At 45.7% G+C, this 9,304-nt stretch overlaps 1 long non-coding RNA gene across 1 annotated transcript; it reads left to right on the top strand.

Annotated features, from left to right (window-relative positions):
- The first annotated feature begins 4,800 nt into the window (after positions 1 to 4,800).
- LOC124701704 lies at positions 4,801 to 8,748 on the top strand. The gene is made up of 2 exons (XR_007002178.1): positions 4,801 to 5,063; positions 5,173 to 8,748. It is a non-coding gene; the product is annotated as an uncharacterized LOC124701704 (long non-coding RNA).
- Positions 8,749 to 9,304: the final 556 nt, after the last annotated feature.

The following is a 9,304-nucleotide window of genomic DNA, read 5'->3' as shown; positions in this document are numbered from 1 at the left end:
TGTAACAAGTTTATCAATCACGGATGGTGAATCAAGAGCAGCAGAGGTACTCGCAGTTGTACCTTTTCTTGTAGTGGATGGTAATATGGCGACTTTAGGATCGCGAGGTTTACCCATGATGGAGAATTTGCAGCGAACAATATCAATCCAAGTTAACTTCCAAATAAAGCTATGCTCCCCGGCAACGGCGCCAGAAAACAGTCTTGATAACTCACAAGTATAGGGGATCGCGGCAGTCTTCGTGGGTAGTAAAACCCAATTTATTGATTCGACACAAGGGGAGACAAAGAATACTTGAAAGCCTTAACAACGGAGTTGTCAATTCAGCTGCACTGAAACAGACTTGCTCGCAAGAGTTTACCGAGTAGTAACAGCTTTATAGCAATGAGCGTAGTGAAATAATAGCAACAGAGTAACAAGAGACAAGCAGTAGTGATTATAGTAAACAAGCAGGATTAAAATACCGTAGGCACGGGGACGGATAACGGCGTTGCATGGATGAGAGAAACTCATGTAACAATCAAGCGTGGCATTTGCAGATAATAATAAAACGGTGTCTAAGTACAAAGCAATCAATAGGCATGTGTTCCAATTATAGTCGTACGTGCTCGCAATGAGAAACTTGCACAACATCTTTTGTCCTACCAGCCGGTGGCGACCGGCCTCAAGGGAATCTACTCGGATATTAAGGTACTCCTTTTAATAGAGTACCGGAGCAAAGCATTAACACTCCGTGAACACATGTGATCCTCACATCACTACCATCCCCTCCGGTTGTCCCGATTTCGTCACTCGGGGCCATTGGTTCCGGACAGCGACATGTGTATACAACTTGCGGTGTAAGACCATAAACAATGAATATCATGATGAAATAATAACATGTTCAGATCTGAGATCATGGCACTCGGGCCCTAGTGACAAGCATTAAGCATAACAAGTTGCAACAATATCATCAAAGTACCAATTACGGACACTAGGCACTATGCCCTAACAATCTTATGACTATTACATGACCAATCTCATCCAATCCCTACCATCCCCTTCAGCCTACAGCGGGGGAATTACTCACACATGGATGGGGGAAACATGGCTGGTCGATGGAGAGGCGTCGGTGGTGATGATGGCGATGATCTCCTCCAATTCCCCGTCCCGGCGGAGTGCCAGAACGGATACTTCTGGCTCCTGAGACGGAGTTTCGCGATGTGGCGGCGTTCTGGAGGGTTTCTGGTGACTTCGACTTCTCCCCGTGCGTTTTTAGGTCGAAGGCAATAAGTAGTCCGAAAGAGGGCGTCGGGGGCCAGCCGAGGGGGCCACACGCTAGGGCCGCGCGCCCCCCTCCTGGGCCGCGCCACCCTAGGGTGTGGGGCCCTCGGGCCTCCACCTGACTTGCCCTTCTGGCTCCGTAAGTATTCTGGGAAAATAGGGCCTTCTGTATAAATTCCGAGGATTTTCCCGAAAGTTGGATTTCCGCACAAAAACGAGACACCGTAACAGTTCTACTGAAAACAGCGTTAGTCCGTGTTAGTTGCATCCAAAATACACAAATTAGAGGCAAAACAATAGCAAAAGTGTTCGGGAAAGTAGATACGTTTTGGACGTATCAGGCGCGCCCGTCCCTGTTCCAGCTGTTCGGTCCGCCGATGAGGCCGGTGGTGCTGCGCATCTCCATGTCGTACTTGGCCTTGAAGTACGTGGCCCACCAGTCGTCGTTGTTCTTGGCCGCCCAGGTCGGATCCGCCCGCTCCTCGGCGTCGAGTTCAGCCCGCCGGGCCCTGATGGCGTCCTTCCAGCGCTCCGTGCCCGGCGTCGGCGGCGGCGGGACGCCAATGCCGTTCATGGCCATCTTCCAGCCGCCGCTGCTTGGCAGGTGCATGTCCGGCGGGACATGATATCCCGCGTGGTACAGCGCCCACGCCTCCTTCATGGTTAGGCTGCCGCGGCCGAAGCCGTTCGCCGCGGCGATCTTGCGGGAGGACGAGGACGACATTGCTTGGAGCGGCGAGGACAAGATCTGGGGGCGGCGAGGAGAAGGTTAGGGAGCGGTGAGAGATTGGGACGAACCGCATGGCCTCTTGATGTACATCGGCGGTAGCGGGTGGTTGCACGCAATAACGCCAGTGTGGACGGCCACGCGACCATGCACGACGAGACGCGTCCCTACGTCGCCTGGGAAAACTGGGACACCATTAACGTCGCTTGACCAAAGGTAGGCGACGGGGTTTTAGGATCTGTTTGTTTGGGATGCAGCTGTTGAAAAGCAGCTGTAGCTGGTGGACTGTGAAAAAGCAGCTGCGGGAAGCAGCTGTTGGAATCTGAGATTTGATGTTTGGTAGGAGTGCTTTTCATAGCTGTTGCTGCTAATATTAAGGATGAAACGTCCGAAATGCCCCTAAATGCTGAGGAAGATGTACAAATGCTGATTTGATACAAATTAGCTAATTCTAAATGTTTTTACATAATTGACATGTTTAAGGGGAATAATTCCACATAAATAACATGTTTAAGATTTATATTACATTTTTTTCTCAAAAATTTCTCTGTCAAAAATATGTGCTATCAAGCGTCATCGAAATTCAGAAACAATACATCCATGTAGCATATACTCAATAATTACAGAGGCTAATCATGAGTACATACATGACAAAATTCACAAAATCAAGAGCTGACAGTAGTAGCGGAAGAGTCGATTCGAGCTATGGCGCACGGCGGCGGGGCCGCTCAGGCGCTGATGGCAGAGAACGTGGCGGCGGCGGGGGCCAAGCTTGGGCGCTGGCGGCGGAGAACGTGGCGGCGGCGGGGGCCGAGCTCGGGCGCTGTCGGCAGGAACTGCATTGGTTTATGATCTTACCTGCAAGTTGTATACACATATTGTTGTCCGGAACCCGAAGCCCCAAAGTGACAGAAATTGGGACAACCGGAGGGGAAGGCTGTGATATGAGGATCACATGTATTCACGGAGTGTTAATGCTTTGCTCCGGTGCTCTATTAAAAGGAGTACCTTAATTACCAGTAGATTCCCTAGAGGCCCGGCTGCCACCGGCTGGTAGGACAAAAGATGTTGTGCAAGTTTCCCATTGCGAGCACGTACGACTATATATGGAACACATGCCTATGGTTATTTAGTACTTGGATACTGTTTTATTACTATCTGCAAATGCCCTACCTTGATTGTTACATGAGTTCTCTCATCCATGCAGCGCCCGTTCATCCATCCCCGTGCCTACAGTATTTTAATCCTCGCTGTTTACTATAATCACTACTCGCTATCTTGGTTACACTCGCTGCTGATATTTCACTACTGCTACTGCTATAAAACTGTTGCTACTGATAAACTCTTGCGAGCAAGTCTGTTTCCAGGTGCAACTGAATTGACAACTCCGCTGTTAAGGCTTACAAATATTCTTTGGCTCCCCTTGTGTCGAATCAATAAATTGGGTTTTACTTCCCTCGAAGACTGTTGCGATCCCCTATACTTGTGGGTCATCAATCCCATGAAGTCCAAGAGTCAGGTGGACCCACCTGTCTGAAATGTGCCTAAATTTTGCATTCATATTGGCGGGATAGCTAAAATTTGAACCAGCGGTAATGTTCCATCTACCCCTGACTCACACAATTGTAACACATGAACCGCGTTTGAGCTCAAGTATAACTACTATACTAAACCTGAACAGATCCAATTTTTCTCAGATTTTTGGCTAATTTAGTTGCTTAAGCCGTTTGCTGACACGTGTATTTCGATGCATCCAGTTAGTTTCGTGTACACGTATGGGGACTTCCTGCTTTTTTAGATCGGATTTCCTGTGTCTGCCCTCCGATTTCGTTCCTTCCGTGCGTGTGTGGTTAGCCTTTTCATGCTGCTGCTGTGGGTCCGCGCTGTCTCGCCGCTGTTATGTTGTGTTTGACTCTGTTTTTCTCCGCTCCGCTCGCCTCCTTCCTTCCTTTTGGATTTCTCTGGAATGGTCCGCGTCGTCTACTCCGTTGGTTTCGCCTGCCGATGGAGGGCCTGCTAATCCTCCTTCTACCTCTCTTCACACTCACGGAGAGGCGGTCCATGGAGGGCTGCCCGCTTTTCCTGGCCGCCGCAGTGGTCGGCCGGCTGGTCGCGGCCGACTTGCCCCTCGATTGCCGCTGCGTACGGGCCGCTGTGCTGCGCGCCGGCGCCGGCGTCTTCGTCTTCTCCGCGGCATCTGGTCATTTGGGTACACGGGCTACTGCGGTGGATTCTTCTTCCTCTGGTATTACTCTTTCTTCCTGTCCAAATCGCTCTTTGCTTTCCCACGTTGCACGCTCTCTTCTCCTCCGCCCGTCCTCGCATCAATACTTCATTCTCTCTCTCCAAAATTGTCTGCAGCAGATCATCTCCGCGGACGGGCGGAAGACCGTCGCCATCCTCTTCCTCCCTCGCCACCTCCGGATCCCCGCCCATACATCTGCGGAAGGCCGGCACTATCCTCTTTCTCCTTCGCCACCAAGGGCGTCTCCAACGTCCAAAAAAATCCCCCACGCATCTCAAGTTCTCAAGTCAAGGCTGAAAGAAGAAAAAAAAACCCCACGTTGATTCCAGGGCCGGAGCGGAGGATGGTGTTGGCGCAAGACAGCCGGAGGCCAACCTCCGAGGGGTGGTTGCCATCGATGGATCGATGTGTTGGTGCAGCGGTACTCGAACCCACCCGCACCAGGGCGAGGAGGACAGGCGGACGGGGAATAGTGCGGGGATGGGGCGATGCCATCCAGGCGGGCCTCAACCACGCCGCCCCGGCCGGGAGCTCCACCGGGATTGCGGCCAGGAGCGGACCAGGACTACGTCGCTCTCTACCTGGTCACCGTGAGGCCGATCTGTCCGCCATGGACTCCGTTGGGCCATTCTCCTCTCTGTTGGCGGCCTGAAGTTCTCTAGAGCGGCTGCTGCCTAACAATACCACGTCGGGCAGGAGAGCGGCCACGATGCCTCCCTTTTTCCTCTCTTCCTCCCCACCAACCACCGATTGATGCCGTTGCGCAGCGCCGGCTCCGCTGTCATGCTCAACATCGTCTAGCCCGTCACTACTGATTAGAAGACAGTGGTACGTCAGCTGGCTCTTCTTGCAGATGGGTAGTTCATGGTTGATTCATAGATTCAACTACCTCCACTTGAGTATCAACTTGGACAGTTACTGATTGCTCTTTTTGCAGATGGGTATTACATGGTTGATTCATAGATTCAGCTACCTGCACTTGAGTATTAACTTGGACAGTTACTGGTTGATGCGAATTGGATTAGTTAATCGAGCATATACACTGTTGTTGATTGGAAATGTTTCTTACATTTTCATAGGTACAATTCATGTCGATCCATTTGCATCCACTACTATCTTTTAAGAACTCCACTTTATAATAGTTACATTCTACAGCGTGAATCTCTATATTTGCATGAAATAGATGTGAATCTGTATGGAGGATGCAGTAACTGTATGGCGCAGAATTGAGTTGCCGGTTCTGATTGTTTTGTTGAAGCTGCATTTACTGAATGATGGTCTATAATCTTGCTTATTTATATTGAGGGAAACAAGCCATCAACTACAAACTGGAAGGGAACTTCTGTTATGTTCTCCGAATTGCTATAAGTATAGATCTGTTCGTGCGGACAACCTTTGAAGTTCAGGGCTCGACGACCAAATTGCTATCAGTATAGATCTGTCCGTTCGGTCAACCTTTGCAGTTCAGGGCTCGATGACCGAATTGCTATAAGTATAGATCTTTCTGTGTGTCCAACCTTTGAACTTCAGGGCTTGACGACGCCGGGCACGATAGCACATGATCTTTTTTTTTTCTTATGTACCAATGGTTATTGACAGATTTGAGGTCGTGGCTTTCTTATTCCAGCATTATATCCTTTAGTTATCTGGCGATGTAGCACTTGATTTCGAAAATTAAAGCTTAGCAACTTCATAATTTTGAACCACGGTGGTGAACTAAGATATCTATCTTTGCCTTATAATGTTAACCTGTATATGCAGGGTACTAATGTTTATGATATCAATGAGTATCTAGATTCTCTGGCGGGACTATGATGTAACTTTAGGTATGTACAAGTATAATCTTCCGAATGTGCTTTTCATGATTATTTACTACAGTCTACAGAGTTTTCCTGTTTGGTATAATATATGCATCACCATTCGGGTTTTGTTTTTGTTTTTAGGACGTAATGTTTAAATTATACTTCAGTTCCACTTTCATGACCAATTTGAGATGTATTCTTCAGGTGGTATAGTGAAATTAGTCAGCCCTGCAACTGAGTTATTAAACAGGTTATTCTTATGTCACTCCTGGAACTGTGCAACCAAACCAACTTATATACTGCTCCCTTAGAATTAATTCGTCACGATTGTATTTTCTTTTCATTTGGATCTAGAAAAAGACGATATCTTATTTTTTAGGTTCGTGCAAATTTATCCTATATAAACTTATACTGGATGTACTTATGTGTCATGTGAATGATCCATGGCACAAAATAGCTTTACGGTTCACTGAATTTTTTGTGAGATTGGCGCTAGACTGTCTAAAGAAACCTTTGAAAACAAATTGAAAAGGAGACATGAATTTCACAAAAGGTTCATCAGTGCTGCACCCATTATACAGCTGAAGTTAACATATTGAGGTGGCGACAGTTCTTGAGTTCGATTCGTTTTACCTTAGATGCTGTCATTGTCTGCTCAAATAGTGAGTACCAAAAATATTCTTTCTTTTCTTGGTCAAAGGAAATTGCATGATTGCCTATTTGGATTAGCTAGGTAAAGATTGTTGGGTCGATCATATTTCTTTGGCCATGCTGAAATTGATGGCACACAAGGTGCACATGCCAAGCATCTTGCTTGAGCTTTCTATGCAAAGTTATATCTTCTGCTAAAGTTCTGAGATATTCTAATGTGTTCTTGAGATGTGCTAGCTGTAATTTTTGGGCTTAATTTGTAGTCTAGGATGATACACCTTCGATTAAGACTGGACAATTGTCAAGAGTTCGATCAGGTGCTGCTCATCATCTCCTAGCCATTTCGTCTATGAATATATACACAGATGGATAATAATCTCCTAGCTACTGTTGCTCTTAATTTCTATGCTAGACTGACAATGTCATTGCTGCTTTTTTATTTTTGAGTGTTAAGAAATTCTCAGGTAACGCTATTTATGAATCTTTTTTTGTATCAAGAAAAGTTTCAGGGCACAAAATATGTCTTTATGGCTCCTGAATTTTTTTTGTTTTTGAATATTTTCCGTTAGCATACAACAGGCTAATACTTGATGCTCAAATTATGCAGTTTCGTACAGTCAAATTATGCAGCTTCGTACAGTCAACCTTTACCTTAGTGTCTTAAGGATTATCAAAACAGCTAATATTCTTATTGTGAAGATTTATATAAAAGGGTATGGTCTCTGTTCTTCATTAATAAAACATAACCATTTATACTAACATGTATTTAATCTCATAAAATCTTGACTGCTATCTGCTATACTGTTCATTTAGGCCTTGAGTTTGGATGGATTTTGTCTTTCTCCAAGTTTGTGGTTATAAACCTAGATCCTATAAGCCGCCAAGTAAGGGCACTTGCTTATTTTTGGGTTCATGGTCTGCTGGACCATTAAGGACTTCCCTCTCATAACTTCTACAAGCCTAACTGGTGCCTTCCAGATCTGATCCACACAACATCCTTTTGATCTTACTTCTCTGCAAATGGTATTTGATGCAGCTATCATTTTTGTTAAATTGTTGTTTTTTCTGCACCGGATAGTAGCGAGGTACACTCATTGCACCAAAAGATACAGAAAAAATCCCTAATTCTTAAAGCCCTTATAGAGATCGATGAGTAGAACATCGGATATATAAGGTACATTTGTGCTGAAAATTCGTTTCGGGATACTGTTCTTGAGGACATGGTATTCCTATTTTGGTGATGGAATGCTCATCATTATTTTTCTGTGCAACTAAGTTGGAACAGACTCTTTTGAAATTTACAAGAATTAATTCCATTTATATTTCTTGGCCTTTGGGTGAGTTTGTTTCATACAAGAAACTTCATTCTGGGTTGTGGTTTGGCACAAATTGTTTTCTTGCTCATTCACAAGTCAGCATGCTAGGTGATTCTAAGTTATTGCTGATATTGGAAGATTTACTCAAGCTATTGTACAATCGTGCACTTATATGATGTTGCAGTATTTTTTGTCAAGAGCTACTAAACTTGCGTCTTATTTTACGAGGTGCTGAGTTCTTCCTTGGATGGGATTGGCACCCAGCAGTTTAGCACTAGCCAGAAAGTTTTGGCGGGACAGTATTCTTAATGAGGGCGGCTTCGGATTATCTGAACACGAAACAACGACGACAGAAGACTACACTGCCTTTCCGATGCTGGCACTAGCTTTCTTTCAATTGCTTTGGGCAGAGCTTGCTCCAGTTCCAGCTCTCCCCGTATCAAGCAAAGAACTCGATCATCATCATTTTGTCTGCCGGCGAATATAACAATGCCAACCACTGACAGTTTGAAGACAGGGGAACACCGAGACCATCCGCCTTAGCATGCTAAAAATTTATATTCTTGCTAATTAGTTGAAGTATACAGTTCAGGAGATACTGCTTAGGCAACTCAATCCTATCTGCTATCAATGAGAAAGAATGTATGAATGTTAGTGTCTCTAGCCAATACTCTCTACGTGGATCTATCTTACCAACTATGTACTCAACTAGGAATATATAAATTAGTAACAAGTTTAAAATTAGCATGTTGAAGTTTTTTCGTAGTACATGAATTTTCGTTCAGTGTAAGATAAGGATATTACATAAATAAAGCTTCATGTCAATAATTACCACCCTCATATTACAGTGTAGGCGCGGCGTGCCGCCGCGCCCATTCATGCTAGTATTATAATACTTTTAACCCAAGGGCACCATAACCCGCACCCAACCGTAATTAATGAACATAGTTTTCCCCATTCAACAAACCCTAGATCGGCCTCTGCTCTGCCTCCGCCTCCATCTTTGTCTCCAGCCACATCCACCACCACCCTTACACTATTTCTCCGTCCCTTTATTCTTACAAATCCCTGCCGCTTCGGTCACATCGCGGCCCTCTATTTTCACGAGATAGAAAGTCACCGTTTCGGCAAAATCATTTCCTTCATGGCCTCCACCAGCCGGTGTAGTTCACGCCCGTCTCCGTCAGCTGTGTCGTTGGTGCGCGAGCATTGATACGGAGCAACCACCTAGTTAACTCAATTGTTTCTTGATCTGCCCGATTGTATGGTCGATTTTGCTATGGACTTGCTAGTTGGTGGT

Source organism: Lolium rigidum, chromosome 3, assembly GCF_022539505.1.
Source record: "Lolium rigidum isolate FL_2022 chromosome 3, APGP_CSIRO_Lrig_0.1, whole genome shotgun sequence".
Classification (NCBI taxonomy): domain Eukaryota; kingdom Viridiplantae; phylum Streptophyta; class Magnoliopsida; order Poales; family Poaceae; genus Lolium; species Lolium rigidum.
Note: the sequence above shows the minus strand (reverse complement) of the source record. Positions and strands in the feature narration are given on the sequence as shown.